The 22,055-nt window shown below is 32.8% G+C and overlaps 1 pseudogene; it reads right to left on the reverse strand.

The window, feature by feature from the left end:
• Positions 1–4,459: 4,459 nt before the first annotated feature.
• LOC134692617 (aplysianin-A-like) lies at positions 4,460–21,326 on the reverse strand (annotated as a pseudogene).
• Positions 21,327–22,055: the final 729 nt, after the last annotated feature.

Genomic DNA, 22,055 nt, shown 5'->3' on the forward strand with positions numbered 1-22,055 from the left:
AGAATAAATGTGTTTAGTTCCGACGCAAAGACCTTATCAGTGACTCAATATTAACGCCAAAATATGCAATCTTTAATGACTTGACAACAGTATCGTAATTATATCCCTTCTAAATAAGTCTATTCAAAGGTTTGCAAGCCTGTTGCAAGTATTCAAGCAAGCAAGTATTCAAACCTGTTGCAAGGCAATTTTTGTCCTCTATCCAATCCACCATTATTTTGCAATGGCAGTCCTTATTTCATCTATTACATGGCCTTTATCCCGTTAAAATAAAATGTACCTGTTGGTGTAATTGTTGAAATTTTTTCTCGTCCTGAAAATGAATGAAATATTTTCCACTGGAAATTAAACAAGCACCTATCAATGAACTTCTTGACATTTTTTGTGTGACATTTGTCTTACTTATGGAATGTTGGTTGTTACAATTAACTAGACAAAAAATGTAAAAAACATATTCATTCATACACAGAAAACCGGCAAAAGATACCAAAGGGACAAATATAGGTCACTGTACGACCTACAACAATGAGCAAAGACCATACCGTATATTCAGACAATGTCATTATGGTTAAAACAAAAAGACCAACAGACAACAACAGCACTTAAAAAACAGCTAAACAGTTAAAAAAAAAGACCATCATATAAACAACAGAACATAAAAAACCCTAAAGACTTAGCAACACAAGTCCAACAAAAATCTGGGTCAAAATCAGGTGCTCCGAAGATCCTGCTCCACAATGTTATAAACATATAATAGTGCTGCTATTAACAAACTGATGGTTATTCAATGTTAGAAAAAGGTAACATAAACCAATATAATTGCATTACTTTTATGACGGGGTAAAACGAATCCCTGGAGGTATCATTTGTCAATAAATCAGTATATATTGATTGCACATGACACAATTTGCTACCGAATTCTTCGTGTGATTTTTTCTTTTAGCTACCAACGCTTTCTATGATGTAAATTTTTATATCCCTTATTTAGCTCACCTGAAATATCACCGTCGTCCGTAAACTTTTACAAAAATATTCTGCTCTGAAACTACTGGGCCAAATCTAACCAAACATGGTCAAAATCATTATTGAGGAGTCTTATTTAAAATCTTTGTCCGGTGACCCGAACAACCAACCCAAGGGGTTAACATGCAGTTTTTAATTAAAAAAACTTAAAGAAAGCTTATAATTAAAAAACCAAAACATTTACAGCAAATCTGACAGGGTTAAGTTGTTTATTTCGATCTTCTCTCTTTAAAGCCAATTCCTACCCCATTAACACATCTAGTGTAATGAACTGGCAAAAGTCCACTGCTATAAAATGCATGACAAATCCTGTGATTGACCAAGAACTCATCATTCGGAAGGTAAGATAATGACGACCATACATAGGAATGTGATTTCTCCTTGGTACACATCAGTCTTACAGATGCTACATGTCCTTTCATAGTTCTTTTAAATACTTTTAGCTTTCCATTACACATACTGGTATGTGCCTCAAAGAGTTCTCCATATGTTTCCAAAGATTTTTCTGCAGTTACAAATAATCCTTGGTCTACATCCTGGCTTCTTGTTTGGAAATAGGTGGATGGAAATGAATGAAGTTCTTTCGAATTGTCACTTCCAAGTTGTTGTTTAATCCAAAAGTCTAAAAGTTTCTCTATAATTAAACTATTGTTAACTGGCTTATTCAAAGTTGAAGTCAAATAACCCTTTACTTTTTGACGTTTTTCCAAAATTCTACTTTTGACAGTTTCGTCACCAGGAATTTCTCTTCTAAAATTGGGTGGACGTTTTCGTGAAGAATCTTGTTTTTCAGTAGCCATGACTGACCATGAAAGAAACTGAAGGAATGAGCAGATATTGGATATGAAATTATTAGGAGATTATGTTTCATGATATTCAGTATCAACTTAAAAAAATGTGTCTGAAGGTTTTATAATAATTGATTTTTGTATAAATAAAAGTGATCTATGCAAAATTCTTCGATCTTTACATGGCTTTTTCAATATAGGTCAGTATAAATATTTTGTTTGTGTGCTTTCTAAATAATCCTAAAAATGAGTGATAAGAAAGTTACTATGGAATTAAGTGATCTTCAATTAGAAACTATAAAACATTTATGTGGGCATAATGATTGGGAAATTAAAATTCTTGATGACTCTACTGTTGCTATTGAAAATGGCGGGAATGCACACAATCTACAGATGACCACAGAACAGAGTACTCAAACAGACATAAATGATGAAGATGAAGATGATGAAGACAATGACCAACCAGCATTTGTTATACAGCAAGACCCGTACAAAGGAGAATGCAGATATTGATTTTGTAAGCCATGCATTACTGATGATCAATATAGACAAATGTGGTGGCATGGTCAGTCAGAAGTAGCCCATCAAAGACACTCAAATTTGAGAAAGGAACACAACAAAAGATTTTGGACTATGCTTCTCTATCGTAGTGCCTGGAATGGTGATAGATATATGCTTATGAAAGCAGATGCCATGACCATGGACCACAGAAGCCAAATATTTGAATGGCACAAGAAAGACATTATGCCAAAATGTGTTGTGACACTTGAGCGTTGTTGGTTTCCTAATCCTGGTGGGTTTTCATATATGGGAAACATGTGGGAATAGTTTTTTTGTATTCTCCTGCAGGATGTTTTATTAATTATATCGAAATCCTTTGTTCTGTATATAACACAGTTTTGGAGGGAAAATGATTGTGACTGGATAAAATTCAATATTATGACTGTAATTGCATTTTTGGGCAAATTAGCTGCATATTTATTTGGTTCTTTGAATTATGAAAGAAATATAAAATGGATATGAGGATTAAATAGGAATGGAATGAATTTATCACAACAGTTAAGGTCTTTGTTGATATTGTGCATGGAAGCATGGCTGCATGCATGGCAACATCTACTTCCTGTGTAAACAAAAACAATATGTATCCGCCCAGCTATCAATCAAGGTATATTTCAAATGAAAAGTTCCTCTGCTTCATGATTTGTTTTAGGAATATAACAAAATAGAATTAGTTAATAATTTTTATTTTTCTTGCAACAGATAATATAGTTCAGTTCTTGGCTCTGTGACAATTTTTTTTCTTCAAAAAATCACTCTTTGAACAAGGTTATTCTTTAAAAAAAATATGTCCCTGATATGAATGTGGCAAAGAAATTTCAATTTACCACTATTTCGTTCATTGGCTGCTATTTATACTCTTTTCCTGGCCTTTAACAATACAACGTACTAAAAACGTGTAGCTGATTTTACAGAGTTATTTCCCTGTAGTGTTAGGTACCACCCTAAGGAAATTTTGGAGGTTTTGGTTATTATATTGAATAGTATTAATTGTAACGATAAGCAAATATGTTCAGCAAAGTAGGTTCTACAAATAGATTCGTATGACAAATTTTTTTAATTGACCCCTTAAAGGGTATTTGCCATTTAAGGACAATTTTACACAATTTGTTTATCATATTTTCTAACTTTAAAAAATCTTCTCTAAAACTACTGAACCAATTCAACCCAAATTTGAGCTGAATGGCCCTTGGGTTATCTAGAATTAAGTTTGTGTTTTATTTTCTGTTTCTTTAATAAAACATGGCTGCCATGGCTAAAACATGAGGTAAAATCCAGTTTTTGGCTAAAACCTCAAAAACCAAAGCAAAGCATTTAAAGCAAATCTGACAGGCAACAGTAGCAACATTCCAGCAGCACCTGCATACGGGGTATATATCTCCCAATTGATTCGATATTCCCGTGCTTGCATTTCCTATCACGATTTTCTTGATAGAGGGTTACTGCTCACAAGGAAGCTATTAAACCAAGAGTTCCAAATGGTGAAATTGAAATCATTCCTTCGTAAATTTTACAGACGCCATCACGAGTTGGTTGACTGTTATGGAATAACCGTTTCACAAATGATATCGGATATGTTCCTCATAAACGTGATCAACCGAATTATACTATTTACCGGATTTGTAATCCCATAAGCAACACGACGGGTGCCACATGTGGAGAAGAATCTGCTACCATTCCGGAGCACCTGAGATCACCCTTAGGTTTGGTGGGGTTCGTATTGTTTATTCTTAAGTTTTCTGTGTTGTGTCATGTGCACTATTGTTTTTCTGTTTGTATTTTTTTCATTTTTAGCCATGGCGTTGTCAGTTTGTTTTAGATTTATGAGTTTGACTGTCCCTGTTGGTATCTTTCGTCTTTCTTTTCTCTTTGCTTTAATATATCGTTTAAAAATGAGAATAAAAGAAAATTATGGGTGCAATTTAAGCAGTTATAGATCTTTAAGTGCAAATAATTTAGTTTATATATTTGGTTCATCATTTCAGATTAAAAGAATTCATTACAACACAGTTATGACGAACAGGTTTTATTTCTTAATTGCAAAGTCCTGAAAAGGAAAAAGCACATACTACAAAAATAAAGTAATAGTTTTACTCTCTACATTTTAAACCAAAATATGGCATAACGAGCTCCACTACTTGCAACGCTGAGTTAGAGAACGAAGAGCGAGAACTGAATGCGTTTACAGCTACAAACAAATCATCATTTTTTGACGGTTTTGTCATCTGTTTTTCAACTTCCGGCCATATATATCCTGGCATCCATAGCTGCCACGCCCCACCATATGGATAATTCTGCCAATAACCGAAAATTCCATTTATTGGTGGTGGTATGTCTGAAAGTGGAAGTCGATATATGGCAGACAAATATTTGTTTGTAACTTTGACAATTTCTTTCCCAACGGAGAAAACCACATCCCTATTGTTTATATTACCATGCTCCCTTTGAATAAGTTCGTTCCAGTATGACATCGGTGTACATGGGTAGTAGTATGGACTTTGTAGGATTAGTTTTTGATGTACCGAAATCGTAAGTTTGCTTTAATGGGGTATCTGATATAGCATATTTGGAGTAAACCGGAGAATTTCTCCACCAAGGGAAATTGTAGGCTAGGAAAAGTTTCCCAGCGCTGACATCTTTCACTGATTTGGTTATGTATTCTCTGATATGAGGTTGGTGCAAACCTTTCCAGTTCAGCCTTTCAAGTGATAATCTATTGACTGCAAGGATGATCTTTTTAGCACACTTCTTTATCAAAGGTTTATTCTGAAAACAAAACATTTTTTTGAATGTATTTGCACATTGTTTTATTTGCTTTATGGTGAAAACAAGAATATTTTATGTATAAGCAACCAATGGCAGTGGTTCTGTATCTGCCTTCCGTGTGAAAATCAGTCACGGCTAATACAGGTTCAATCTATTTGAAATTCATAACACCCGGACTTTAGATTATGGTAACATAACATGTGTACTCGCTTAGTACATGTGGTTTCATGAGCAGCTCTGATTGTAAAATGTTGCGTACATTTCACCATATACCTTTCTTTTTATTAAGGGTATGAAATATGCTACATTAATTTAGAGTGCATTCATTGCCAACCTAATTTTTTTTTAACGTTGTGTGGCGTTTGTTATCTAAACGCTACAAATGTAGAAACAAATACATCGTTAAATCACTTTTTACTGACCCTGTTTGAACTTTCAATAACCATGATAACGCATCCACATGTTGTTGGTAAACAGACTTTTTACAATCGTAAAAATAAAAAAAAACGTTCGATCATGGTGAAGTTAGAAACAATGGTAGCATTTGTTCTAACACAAGATGAACAACAAACTGTAGGCGTTGTTTAATTAGGGTGTATTTCTGTCTAACACAAACGTCACAAACGACTAAGTGCGCACATGTGTTGATAATTTGTTTCTAAAATACGTTTGTAAAGTTGACATAGACTTTGACAAACTATGCAAACGCTACAAATGCGCTTTGTTGCTTGTGGTTTGTTTGCTAAAACGTTACATTTGTTTCTAACTTCAAACTAATCAAACGAAGTATTTGTTTCTACGTTTGTAAAAAGTATGATTACCAATAACATGTAAGCAATATATTTTTTCAACTTTTGTAGCGTTAAAAAAGCAAGAACACACGCGACACAACGTTTACAAAACAAGGCAACAGGAGTATACATGTACCGCTTTTTGAAACTCGTAAATAGATGGACCAAAAAAATCGGGGTATAACCAACTAAAATGAGGGAAATGCATCAAATATAAGAGGAGAACAACGACACAATACACAAATGTAACACACACAGAAACATACTATGCATAAGACAAAATTTACACATTTAAATTATAATGAGTTTATGTAAATTAATATTGTTTTATAAGATGCCATTGCTAGTTGACATTTTACCAGCCCAGTAGTCAGCATTTCGGTGTTGACATGAATACCAATTATATGGTCATTTTGATAAATTCCTGTTACAATTTGTTTCCCTTCTATTGATTTTCTTATCCAAGAAATAGATTACTTTAGTCATATTTGGGACATCTTTTTGGAATTTGGGTCCTTAATGCTCTTAAAGTTTTAACTTGCACATGTTTTATGGCTTTAAAACCTTTTTGATATGAGCGTCACTAAGGAATCGTATGTAGAAAAAACGTGCGTCTCGCGTATTAAATTATAATCCTGATACCTTTGAGAACCAATATAGTTTTTATAATATGCATTTAAAAAGTATTATATAGATATTTTATTTAATAAAAAAATCATCAATTACCTTTATAATGCTTGTCCGTCCATTTCTTGTAATCGTACGTTCGAAGTACAAGTTGTAATAACCATTTCTCATTTTCTTAATTGCTTTTAAGTGGTGATTCAGCTTAACATTGTGCCTGTTGTTTAAATATATTACATATATATTTTTAATTTAGTTCAGATGCAATGAATTTTGAGAATTGTTTTTTCCTTGTTGGCTTTTGTCTTATATTTGTTTCGTTTCATGGAACGAAGTTATAAGTTGTTTCATCAATTTAGTAAAATAAAATGAAATATCTGCATTCGCTCAGTTGAACACTTGATCGTTACATTGATATTACAAAAACACATGATCAGTTATCATTGTGCTATTCACTAGATGTTTCACTTAAATTTACGGTATTTTCCAAACACAATGTTTTATCTACAGCTAAACTGACAAATGAAAACGTGTGAGATAATGATGTGTGAAGGAGAAATTTACATTATAAAGTTAATTAACTAATAAGGGTATCGGCCAAGATGTTGCTTATCTCCTGCATAAAAGATTTGAACGAGTGCCATGAGTAAAGCAGGATCTTAACTTATACATATAAGATTTGAACGAGCGCCGTGAGTGAAGCATGATCTTAACTTCTACATATACGACTTGAACGAGTGCTATAAGTAAAGCAGGATCTTAACTTCTACATATACGATTTGAACGAGTGCTATAAGAAAAGCAGGATCTTAACTTCTACATATAAGATTTAAACGAATGCCATGAGTGAAGCATGATCTTAACTTCTACATATAAGATTTGAACAAATGCTATGAGTGAAGCATGATCTTAACTTCTACATATAAGATTTGAACGGGTGCCATGAGTGAAGCATGATCTTAACTTCTACATATAAGATTTGAACGAGTGCTATAAGTGAAGCAGGACCTTAACTTCTACATATAAGATTTGAAAGAGTGCTATGAGTGAAGCATGATCTTAACTTATACATATAAGATTTGAACGAGTGCTATAAGTGAAGCAGGATGTTAACTTCTACATATAAGATTTGAACGAGCGCCGTGAGTGAAGCATGATCTTAACTTCTACATATAAGATTTGAACGAGTGCCATGAGTAAAGCAGGATCTTAACTTCTACATATAATATGTGAACGAGTGCCCTGAGTAAAGCAGGATCTTAACTTCTACATATAAGATTTGAACGAGTGCTATGAGTGAAGCAGGATCTTAACTTCTACATATAAGATTTGAACGAGTGCCATGAGTGAAGCATGATCTTAACTTCTACATATAAGATTTGAACGAATGCTATAAGTGAAGCATGATCAAACTTCTACATTTAAGATTTGAACGAGTGTCATAAGTTAAGCAGGTTCTTAACTTCTACATATAAGATTTGAACGAATGCCATAAGTGAAGCATGCTCTTAACTTCTACATATAAGATTTGAACGAGTGCCATGAGTGAGCAGGTTCTTAACTTCTACATATAAGATTTGAACAAGTGCTATGAGTGAAGCATGATCTTAACTTCTACATATAAGATTTGAATGAGTGCTATAAGTGAAGCAGGATCTTAACTTCTACATATTAGATTTGAACGAGTGTTATGAGTGAAGCATGATCTTAACTTATACATATAAGATTTGAACGAATGCCATGAGTGAAGCATGATCTTATCTTCTACATATAAGATTTGAACAAGTGCCATAAGTGAAGCAGGTTCTTAACTTCTACATATAAGATTTGAACGAGTGCTATAAGTAAAGCAGGATCTTAACTTCTACATATAAGATTTGAATAAGTTTCACGAGTGAAGCATGATCTTAAATTCTACATATAAGATGTGAACGAATGCCATGAGTGAAGCAGGATCTAAACTTCTACATATAAGATTTGAACGAGTGCTATGAGTGAAGCAGGATCTTAGCTTCTACATATAAGATTTGAAAGAGTGCTATGAGTGAAGCATGATCTTTACTTATACATACAAGATTTGAACGAACGCCATGAGTAAAGAGGGATCTTAACTTATACATATAAGATTTGAACGAACGCCATGAGTAAAGAGGGATCTTAACTTCTACATATAAGATTTGAACGAGTGCCATGCGTGAAGCAGTATCTTAACTTCTACATATAAGATTTGAACGAATGCTATGAGTGACGCAGGATCTTAACTTATACATATAAGATTTGAACGAACGCCATGAGTAAAGAGGGATCTTAACTTCTACATTAACAATTTGAGCGAAGGCCATGAGTGAAACATGATCTTAACTTCTACATATAAGATTTGAACGAGTGCCGTGAGTGAAGCATGATCTTAGCTTATACATATAAGATTTGAACGAATGCCATGAGTGAAACATGATCTTAACTTCTACATATAAGATTTGAACGAGTGTTATGAGTGAAGCATGATCTTAACTTCTACATATAAGATTTGAACGAATGCCATGAGTGAAGCATGATCTTAACTTCTACATATAAGATTTGAACGAGTGCCATGAGTGAAGCATGATCTTAACTTCTACATATAAGATTTGAACGAGTGCTATGAGTGAAGCAGAATGTTAACTTCTACATATAAGATTTTAACGAATGCTATCAGTGAAGCATGATCTTAACTTCTACATATAAGATTTGAACGAATGCTATGAGTGAAGCATGAAATAAACTTCTACATATAAGATTTGAACGAGTGCCATAAGTTAAGCAGGTTCTTAACTTCTACATATAAGATTTGAACGAGTGCTATGAGTGAAGCATGATCTTTACTTCTACATATAAGATTTGAACGAGTGCCATGAGTGAAGCATGATCTTAACTTATACATATAAGATTTGATCGAGTGCCATAAGTGAAGCATGATCTTAACTTCTACATATAAGATTTGAACGAGCGCCATAAGTGAAGCATGATCTTAACTTCTACATATAAGATTTGAACGAGCGCCATGAGTGAAGCATGATCTTAACTTCTACATATAAGATTTGAACGAGTGCCATGGGTGAAGCATGATCTTAACTTATACATATAAGATTTGATCGAGTGCCATAAGTGAAGCATGATCTTAACTTCTACATATAAGATTTGAACGAGTGCCATGAGTGAAGCATGATCTTAACTTATACATATAAGATTTGATCGAGTGCCATAAGTGAAGCATGATCTTAACTTCTACATATAAGATTTGAACGAGCGCCATGAGTGAAGCATGATCTTAACTTCTACATATAAGATTTGAACGAGTGCCATGAGTGAAGCATGATCTTAACTTATACATATAAGATTTGATCGAGTGCCATAATTGAAGCAGGATCTTAACTTCTACATATAAGATTTGAACGAGCGCCATGAGTGAAGCATGATCTTAACTTATACATATAAGATTTGATCGAGTGCCATAAGTGAAGCATGATCTTAACTTCTACATATAAGATTTGAACGAGTGCCATGAGTGAAGCAGGATGTTAACTTCTACATATAAGATTTGAACGAATGCCATGAGTAAAGCATGATCTTAACTTCTACATATAAGATTTGAACGAGTGCCATGAGTGAAGCATGATCTTAACTTCTACATATAAGATTTGAACGATCGCCGTGAGTGAAGCATGATCTTAACTTCTACATATAAGATTTGAACGATCGCCGTGAGTGAAGCATGATCTTAACTTCTACATATAAGATTTGAACGAATGCCATGAGTAAAGCATGATCTTAACTTCTACATATAAGATTTGAACGAGTGCCGTGAGTGAAGCCGGATCTTAACTTCTACATATAAGATTTGAACGAGTGCCATGAGTGGAGCATGATCTTAACTTCTACATATAAGATTTGAACGAATGCCATGAGTAAAGCATGATCTTAACTTCTACATATAAGATTTGAACGAGTGCCGTGAGTGAAGCCGGATCTTAACTTCTACATATAAGATTTGAACGAGTGCCGTGAGTGAAGCCGGATCTTAACTTCTACATATAAGATTTGAACGAGTGCCATGAGTGAAGCATGATCTTAACTTCTACATATAAGATTTGAACGAATACCATGAGTGAAGCAAGATATTAACTTATACATATAAGATTTGAACGAGTTCCATGAGTGAAGCATGATCTTAACTTCTACATATAAGATTTGAACGAGTGCCATGAGTGAAGCCGGATCTTAACGTTTACATATAAGATTTGAACGAGTGCTATGAGTGAAGCATGATCTTAACTTCTACATATAAGATTTGAACGAGTGGCGTGAGTGAAGCAGGATGTTAACTTCTACATATAATATTTGAACGAGTGGCGTGAGTGAAGCATGATCTTAACTTCTACATATAAGATTTGAACGAGTGCCATGAGTGAAGCATGAAATTAACTTCTACATATAAGATTTGAACGAGTGCCACAAGTGAAGAATGATCTTAACTTCTACATATAAGATTTGAACGAATGCCGTGAGTGAAGCATGAAATAAACTTCTACATATAAGATTTGAACGAGTGCCATGAGTGAAGCATGACATTAACTTCTACATATAAGATTTGAACGAGTGCTATGGGTGAAGCATTAAATTAACTTCTACATATAAGATTTGAACCAGTGCCATGAGTGAAGCATGCTCTTAACTTCTACATATAAGATTTGAACGAATGCTATAAGTGAAGCATGAAATTAACTTCTGCATATAAGATTTGAACGAATGCTATAAGTGAAGCATTAAATTAACTTCTACATATAAGATTTGAACCAGTGCCATGAGTGAAGCATGCTCTTAACTTCTACATATAAGATTTGAACGAGTGCCATGAGTGAAGCCGGATCTTAACTTCTACATATAAGATTTGAACGAGTGCTATAAGTGAAGCAGGATGTTAACTTCTACATATAAGATTTGAACAAATGCCTTGAGTGAAGCATGATCTTAACTTCTACATATAAGATTTGAACGATTGCTATGAGTGAAGCATGATCTTAACTTCTACATATAAGATTTGAACGAGTGCTATGAGTGAAGAATGAAATTAACTTCTACATATAAGATTTGAACGAATGCTATGAGTGAAGCATGATCTTTACTTCTACATATAAGATTTGAACGAGTGCTATGAGTGAAGCATGAAATTAACTTCTACATATAAGATTTGAACGAATGCTATGAGTGAAGCATGAAATTAACTTCTACATATAAGATTTGAACGAATGCTATGAGTGAAGCATGAAATTAACTTCTACATATAAGATTTGAACGAATGCTATGAGTGAAGCATGAAATTAACTTCTACATATAAGATTTGAACGAGTGCTATGAGGGAAGCATGAAATTAACTTCTACATATAAGATTTGAACGAATGCTATGAGTGAAGCATGAAATTAACTTCTACATATAAGATTTGAACAAATGCCTTGAGTGAAGCATGATCTAAACTTCTACATATAAGATTTGAACGAATGCTATGAGTGAAGCATGAAATTAACTTCTACATATAAGATTTGAACGAGTGCCATGAGTGAAGCAGGATCTTAACTTCTACATATAAGATTTTAATCGAGTTCCATGAGTGGAGCAGGATCTTAACTTCTACATATAAGATTTTAATCGAGTTCCATGAGTGGAGCAGGATCTTAACTTCTACATATAAGATTTGAACGAGTTCCATGAGCGAAGCATGATCTTAACTTCTACATATTAGACTTGAACGAGTGCCCTGAGTAAAGCAGGATCTTAACTTCTACATATAAGATTTGAACGAGTGCCATGAGTGAAGCATGATCTTAACTTCTACATATAAGATTTGAACGAATGCCATAAGTGAAGCATGATCTAACTTCTACATATAAGATTTGAACGAATGCCATGAGTGAAGCAGGATCTTAACTTCTACATATAAGATTTGAACGAATGCCATGAGTGAAGCAGGAACTTAACTTCTACATATAAGATTTGAACGAGTGCCATGGGTGAAGCAGGATCTTAACTTCTACATATAAGATTTGAACGAGTGCCATGGGTGAAGCAGGAACTTAACTTCTACATATAAGATTTGAACGAGTGCCATGGGTGAAGCAGGATCTTAACTTCTACATATAAGATTTGAACGAGTGCCATGGGTGAAGCAGGAACTTAACTTCTACATATAAGATTTGAACGAGTGCCATAAGTGAAGCATGATCTTAACTTCTACATATAAGATTTGAACGAATGCCATGAGTGAAGCAGGATATGTTTGCCACTATAGAGAAACATTATAGTTTACCTTAGAATTTTATTTGTGTTCGTTTTTCTCATTCGCTAGTTTTATGTGTTATGATTTTGGGACAGTTGTCGTTTTATTGTTTTTATATTTGATCATGATTTCTGCGGTTTTACTTTGATGTTGCTATCACCTTTCTCATTTTGAACTCACCTTCGACTCGCCCGAAGGAACTCTTTTCAGGTATAGAACTAAATCCTGATGTCACTGTTAAAACTTCATTCTCTGCATGAGACGGAGGCGATGTATTAACCTTTGCCGATGCACTTAAACCTAAGCTAATGAAGGAAGCTGTGTCTCTGATATAATTCTGTGCTTTTGAGCTAAGGAATTTATGGTACAACAAATTGATACTACAAAAATAGAACACAAATATGAAATGCATTTTAGTAATATTTTCCACTCACGTGTGTTCGACTGTTATTTTCGTTTTAATTCCGGTCCGGGTTTTTCCCCTGACATACTGATATACTTATTAAAGCTTTTAAAATTAATGAGTTTTCCTTTCGTCAAAAACATGTACGATTCTTACATTATAAAGTAAGATTAACAGTTGGAGGATAAAACGTAAAATCACATAAATACCGAAGAAAATTCAAAAAGGAAAGTCTCTATGACAGTTAAATTTCATTTTCTCTTCAATTACAAACAGAATTGAGTATGGAAATGGGGAATGTGTCAAAGAGACAACAACCCGACCAAAGAGTAGATAAAACCTTTTTGGGCAGAAATTAGTTCTTCTTCTCTAATATATTCATCTAAATTAAATGCCGATCATTCCATCTGTCAGTCAATGCAGGGGTTATGACAATTCACATCCCCATCAAATTATTGTTTTAAGACTCAAAAATAAGATCTTTGAGAAATATATTGAAATAGTTATTTATTCTTGGTCCTATGCATTTTTCGCTATGTATTTGCTCTATTAATATATTTTCTAACGGAAGTTGAAATAGGTGTGTATTCTTGGTTCTATACATTTTTCTCTATGTATTTGCTCTATAAATATATTTTCTAACGGAAATTGAAATAGGTATTTATTCTTGGTCCTATACATTTTCTCTCTATGTATTTGCTCTTTTAACATATTTTCTAACGGAAGTGGAAATAGGTGTTTATTAGACCTCATAACACATTAAAACACATTAAAAGAAAAACTTGTCACACTCAAACTCGCCCAAATATTGTTTGTTGATCTTTGTGTACATATGTAGAAACGTCTTGAAATTGATTCTATAGTTTAGCTGCGGTTTGACGGACGTATAAACAATAGATCCTTTTAAGTCGGATCTTTTATATTATTTTTGATCTAACATTCTTAATTCATTAAATTGATGCTTAACTTTCCTTGATTTTGACACTTTTGAACTATTATATTTCAGACATTTTGTTTTATTCACCATCACTCACGCATTAATTTTGAATAATTGATATGAATAAAACAAAATAAGATATTACCTTTGCTTGTACATTTGAAGTCCATCATCATCTTTAATTTGAAATCGTTTAGCATCTTCAGGGACATTAGTCGTTAGTACGTCGGTATAATTCGTTAACATTTCCCTGAAATTTTTACAACAGATTTTGATAAAGAAATAACCAACTATTTTTTATCATCAAAGTTTTATACAAAATATAAAGTATAATTGAATTACATTTATGATGGGGTACTTTGAATATCTGAAGGTATCATTTATTCATAAATTAGTATAATTATTATATTGAATGGGCATGATATAATTTTAAATTAAGATCATCAATCAAGAAATATTACGGTCGTCATCATGAGCTGATTGGCAAATAATGATAAAAGTGTGTCAGAATCAAAATATGATTTTCTTCCGCAGTCTTAATAACTTTCCATCATTACCGAACTGAACAAAGAAGTAACACGATGGGTGCCGTATACGGTACGGGAAATGCTTACCCCTTCCGGAGCACTTGATTTCACTACCTGATTTTAGTGGAGTTCGTGTTGTTTTCTAATTTATGGCATTTCTTTAAGTTTTCTAATTAATGACGTATTTCTGCAAAGGTCGGACAAGTGAACTATTTCAATTGTTCATGATTACATTTGATAGTTAAAACTTATTCAGGGATACAGATCTGATAAATGTAAGCAACAACTTAGGTAAAATGTACCATTGAAGTTGACTAACTGGTTTCTGCTCATTCGGAAGTAGTTTGTAAGGAGTACTGGTACCCCCTAAATCCTTGTATCGAAGATGCGCTCCACGTACGTGTACAGTAGTATCAGCTGATGCTCCACTGCCTAAAACAAATTTTTGGACCGGAAGTCCTAGTTCTCGTATTGTATCATATAGTAATTTGTGTGCTGAAAATATACATATTATATAAAAATATGTAATAAGTAGTAAGATCAGTTTAAATCATATCAATGCATTATTTTGATAACTAAATTTCAATATTTAATTAGATAATGCAATGTTATAGTGATTATTTATTCAAATGTATCAACAGTTTATCCCCCCTTGCAGATCAAAAAAATTCTATTTTATTTTTGTTATTTCCTACTCAATAAACACTTTTCAACGACTAACGAACAATAACAAGGTCAACCATCCTTTTTATTATATAATTGTAAAGAGCAGTGTAAATTTTCATTTTGGCAAAGTATAAGAAAATGTTGCTCGGGAAAACATATACCGATGATCTATAAGAAAAACAATGAATTGTTCTTTCCGAATATAAAGAAGCTGAAATTTAGAATTATAATTTTAGTTGATGATTTTTTTTTTAAATTTGACTCTATACTTTTTTTAATCTTACGTGTTGCAAAGAATCGCATAGCGCCGAGCTCAATATTGATGTCAGGAATATCTGGAAATTTCATCGTGTAACATCTTCCTCCTACTCTGTTAGAGTATTCGTACACAGTTATGTGTTTATTTAGGTTTCTGAGTCTCCATCCAGCGTATGTTCCAGCTATACCGGCTCCTATTATAGCTACATCATCACATGACCTCGCTTTAAAATATACATCAGAAAATACTGAGTTTAGTAAACATTTAAATATGACATCTTTATGTTACCTGATTGCCCCAATATGAAATAAAACCATTAGATTGTGCGTACTAATTCCAGGATACAACTTTCTGTTTGAAGAATAATCATGTAAAACTATGTTATTTTAAGATTATGTTTAAGGTGTCGTGTCCCTGAAAAAACTGACTCTATATAGTATCATTTGTTACTTTTATAATATGGATTGAACGTCATATATCCATGTTTTCTTCAAAGAATTTCGTTATTCTAGGACATTTGTGACTTCTGGTACAAATGAATAAAAAGAAGGCGAAAGTATTGTTTGTCCTTTTTTATATCTTCTTTTGCTTTTCCGACCCTATCCACTCGGTTTCCATTTCTTTTTAGTCCTTTAATTTTACTCCTAGGTTTTCATGAAATATTTATTTTCTCTATCGGTATGTATGGTTTGTATAATTCCTCCTTTCACAAGAAACATACATAAAAGAACATTGAACAAACTTTTGGAAACATATGAAAGTGGCATTGCTGATTAAGTTCAAAATGTTTTTTTTTTAAAGCCGACCAACAATATTATTCATTAAACACTAGTACAACGTTATGACAAATGCAGATATGGTCCTTATAATATACCATATGCAAATTAGCCAGTTGTAGATATAAACAGAAGGAGTGTGGGATTTACATGTCAAACCATTTTTTTAGAAGTACACGTTACGCCGATTTAAATGACATCGCTTGTAAACATGAAAAAATGTCTTACTGGAATAATTATTATGTAACACCTTGTTGAAAAGGAGTGTAGCATGTATAAATTATCAATATATTTCTGTATAATGTATAGTAAAATTTCGTTTAAGTATATACTTTTATTATATAAGTTAAATTTCTTATACCATAAATATTATATCTTTATTTATTTACACAGCTACGTTTGCATAGGCACTATTTCTGTACCAAAAATCAGTAGTACTATAATTCCACTTTTGATATTCAGTATATCAGCGACATAATATTTGAACCGACTTTGATAAGTTTGACCCGAACTTATCAAGTCATCTTCTGGTTGCTGGTTAAAATAAGAAAACACTTTAAAAAGCTTCAAATACTTTTTTTCTACATTTGAAAATGTCTGTACCAAGTCAGGATTATGACAGTTCTTGTCCATACGTTTTTGATGCATTTTGTTTTTTGATTTTGCCATGTGATCATGGACTTTCCGAATTGATTTTCCTCTAAGTTCAGTATTTGTTTGATTTTACTTTTTACTTGATACAAGTGATAGCCGAAAAATCATTGATGGTAGGTAGGGAACATGAGCGACTCGTTCTATGATTTTTCATCAATATCCTTTTCCAAGCAAGTCTGTCGGCCCGAAACCAACCCTCGTTTTTGGACTGGACTTTTACACATTTAGGATTGTTTTAAACATACGAGTTTAATAAAAGGATTGGCGGAGATGTATAAGAATGCAGTATTTATTACTCATTTTTGTAATCATTATCAAACTGCTACTTATTTTGGATGTTAGAATACGCAGTACATGTTGTATCTGCTCTACCCGTGTAAAATTTAAAATATTATACTAGCTTAGATCGGTCAGGGCTGTTTATTTGGACTGTATTACCGCGCAGTTGTAAAATTTTATCTGTGGTCGATTTGGAGTTTTAGAGTGGTACTAGTTCATAAAGCAAATTACTATACACACTTTTGCCTATCTTTGCAGTCTTCTTGTCGTGTTTGGAATTATTGAATTGTATCACCGTCACTTATGTTCTCTTAAACTGGATGTTTTGTTTACATTTCAAGATTGTGATAGTTTTTATAATCAAAATAGATTAACAGGATTCATTTCAAATCGTGATTATGCAGATGAAGCATATCTTTTATCTGAAATATTTTACATTTGTTTGTTTTTTGTTATGTTTTGGTAATGTTACACCCTTTTAGACGTGTGATCAATGTATTTGGTAATCGTCAATTGTAGTGAACATGGTTTATCAAATAGAGAACACCAGTTGTTCGACCTGTTAGTCAAATGCTTTTTGTTACAATATACTTTTGCACTTTTTTGCCTTTTGAAAAATGTTGTTTGTACTGTTTTTAGACCCCTCTACAACGAAATTTGTTTTACACACATACGTATAAAGATGGCGGTTTTTATCAAACGCAATTATAATTTAAGGAATTAATCATATTTACTACACAAGGCTTTTTGATGATATTTACAATTTTATGACAAGCGCAGTTATAGTCTTTATAATATACTATATGGAAAGTAGCCAGTAGTAGATATGTAGGACTCAAATCTATGGCGGGTTCCAAATCTATGGCAGATTCCTAATCTATGGCAAATGTGACGTTACAAACGCCAAACAACTCAAATCTATATATGGCAGATTTTTGTTTTCTCCCAATCTATGGCAGATCTAACATATAACGTCACAATTCAAAAACGCCATATTACATCGTCACCGCCGCAAACGATGACAAAACCCATAGATTTGAACACCATTCTAGATGACAACAATTTGACGATTGTTTACATTAAGATGTGACCCATAAGCCAGAAAAGGGACACAATGTGCTGTAGCAGCGTCTCTTATGTTCTCTTAAACTGAATGTTTGTAGACATTTCAAGATTGTGATAGTTTTTATAATCAAAATAGATTGACATGATTCATTTCAAATCGTGATTATACAGATGAAGAATATCTTTTATCTGTAATATTTTTCATTTGTTCGTTTTTTGTTATGTTTTTGGTAATGTTAAACCCTTTTAGACTTGTGATCAATTTATTTGGCAATCGTCAATTGTAGTGAACATGGTTGTTTAAAAAGAACACCAGTTGTTCGACCTGTTAGTCAAATGCGTTTTGTTACAATATACTTTTGCACTTTATTGCCCTTTGAAAAATGTTGTTTGTGCTGTTTTTAGACCCCTCTACAACGAAATTTGTTTAATACACATACGTATAAAGATGGCGGTTTTTATCAAACGCAATTATAATTTAAAGAATTAATCATATTTACTACACAAGGCTTTTTGATGATATTTACAATTTTATGACAAGTGCAGTTATAGTCTTTATAATATACCGTATGGAAAGTAGCCAGTAGTAGATATGTAGGACTCAAATCTATGGCGGGTTCCAAATCTATGGCAGATTCCTAATCTATGGCATATATGACGTTACAAACGCCAAACAACTCAAATCTATATATGGCAGATTTTTGTTTTCTCGAAATCTATGGCAGGTCTAACATATAACGTCACAATTCAATAACGCCATATTACATCGTCACCGCCGCAAACGATGGCAGAACCCATAGATTTGAACACTATTCTAGATGACAACAATTTGACGATTGTCTACATGAAGATGCGACCCATACGCCAGAAAAGGGACACAATGTGCTGTACCGGTCGAAGTGCGCTATGAACAAAGACATCGCGCTTTTTCACTAGCGGATATTTCAGAAAAGGAGTTATTAAAGTAAACATTTAACTGTCTACGGTTGGCAAAGATTATAAAGTGAAACATGAAATTAACGGATACCAATTTTATTTAGATTGTCATAAAATAAAAAAGAGGCCATAACGATGAATAACATATTATTTGAACGTTCAAACTGTTCATTTTTATTTATCCCCCTTTTTTATTTATTAAAAATCCATCTTCTTGTTTGTTAAGGGACATAAGGTTCATTGACCTTCATTACTATTTGGTTAAATAAATGCACAGATTAGAACATGTTTATTTTTACAAGGCACATCATTTCAATCTTGAAGTCTGTATTTATGTTATGAATTCATCATTTACGTGTTTTTGCCGCCATTATTTTGTTGACTAGTATTTACTGTGTATTTCACAAATGTTTATAGACATGCTTCCGTTGTCGTACATGTTCACTTGTTGCAATTTTTTTTCCATAGACGTGGACACAATAAAATATCGCAAAAGATTAGGAAATTACAAAACTTGACATAGATTTGGATTTTTAAAAATCTGCCATAGAATTGGAATGGCATGACATCTTATTTGGCATCGATTAGGAATATGCCATAGATTTGGAACCCATCATGGATTTGAGTCTTACATATATAAATCGAAGGAGTGACTGTGTGATTAAATGGCAAGTCATTTTTGTCTTAAAGTACGCGTTACGCCGATTTCAATTTTACCGCTTGCTAACATGCAACATGTCTTTCTGGAATAATTATTATGTAACACCTTGTTGAAAAGGAGTGTAACATGTATAAACTATCAATATATTTCTGTATTATGTATTGTGAAATTTCGTATAAGTATATACTTATCTTATATGACATAAAAAGTAACTTCTACCATGAATATTATATCTATGTTTTATACACAGCTATTTTTGCATAGGAGCTATTTCTGTACCAAAAGTTAGTAGTACTGGAATTCTACTTTTGATATTCAGTATATCAGCGAAATAATATTTGAACCGACGTTGATAAGTTTGACCCGAACTTATCAAGTCATCTTTTGGTTGCTGGTTGAAATAAGAAAAAACTCCCAACAGATGCAAATACAGTCAAATAAGTCTTATATCAGGTTATCTGCATATTGGTATTATAAATATTAGCTGTTCGACACAATATGAATGCTTTTGTGTCTCGTTCGCTGCGATCCCTCTACAACACACGTCATTTTGTGACTCACAGCTGATATTAACATCGTCAACATGCTGACAACCTGATAATCGATACTTACAAAAGTTAATATGCCAAAAAGCTTAATAAAAGAAGATATTGTAGGATTGCCTATCGTTCAAATATCGACCAAAGACCGAATGATGTAGATTTAGGCCTTCAATAGTCAGAAAAATTAATTCTGTAAATAGTTAGCGACAACAAGCACCAGCGTGACAAAACGTTAAATCGTTCAAACTAGAACCAAAGGTTTCAAGTGGAAAAACAAAAGCAAAGATGCTATAAACTGCAACCAACGACACACAATACATCACTGCATACAAGTGAGGGATTTAGCTAGCTATAAAACATGTGTTTAAGCTTTTGAGTTTGTCATTTGATTAGGAACTTTCCTTTTTTTTTTTAAATTTTATGCGAAGTTCAGTGCGTTTGTGATTCTACTTTTTACAGGCTCCTTGCTATCATTTTGCGGCTCTCGTTGGTGAATTTTCTTTTAAATGTTATGCATACAAATTGTTATAAAAGAAATGAACCAGTGACTCTCCGTATATGATTTTATCTTTGTAAATAAAATATATATATTTTTTTTAATACTTATGTTTCAATTTGTATTGAAAACTGCAGTTGATATTGAAAACTGAAATAAGATAAGAAATGACTTACAGGAATAACGACGTCTTTTATGGTATCTAGCCTCTATAGCCACAACAAATATCATGAAAATTATACCAACAAATTTCCATGCAGACATATTGTAATACTGGAACATGACTGTATGTTCACATGTAACTCAGGGAAAAACATCAATTTATATTAACATTATATGCTGATCAAGTTTCTTTACGATCACGTGTCAATTTAAAAGATCTCAACTGAAACACATTAACATAACAACTAAAAAAATACAAATGACGTGACTAATTTAATGTATGCAAATGATACACAACATATATTTAAAGAGGCACTTAAATGATTGATTTCATATTTTGAAGAAATAATTTAAGGACAGGTTTGACAGGATGTTTTTAAACAACTGTAATTTTTTTTTGCAGTTATTCAGGTATTGTAATTAAAAAAAGTAAAATAACAAAAATTCCGAACTCCAAGCGGAATTAAAAAACGGAAAGTTCTTTATAAAATTGTAAAATCCATCCTACGAATGGAAAATAATAGTCACAATTCTTACTTGGTACAGGCATTTCGTTAGGCAGAAAATATTGTATTTAACCGTTTATGAATAGAAAAACCTCCCACTTGTGTGCCATTAATTGTAATCATAATCTTATCGTATGTTGAAGGATTTGCAATGAGTATTATCAAATATGCTTGGATTCTTGAAAAAAAATTACAAAATATTTGTTAAACCTTTTGTTTTAAATTGGATGCATTTCCCCTGTTTTAAAGATTAATACAATGTTCAGCCATATATTGTGAGTTTACAAAACGTGCAGTGAGCATTATATATGTACAGTTTATTCTC

This window comes from Mytilus trossulus, chromosome 12 (genome assembly GCF_036588685.1).
Source record: "Mytilus trossulus isolate FHL-02 chromosome 12, PNRI_Mtr1.1.1.hap1, whole genome shotgun sequence".
NCBI classification, from domain to species: domain Eukaryota; kingdom Metazoa; phylum Mollusca; class Bivalvia; order Mytilida; family Mytilidae; genus Mytilus; species Mytilus trossulus.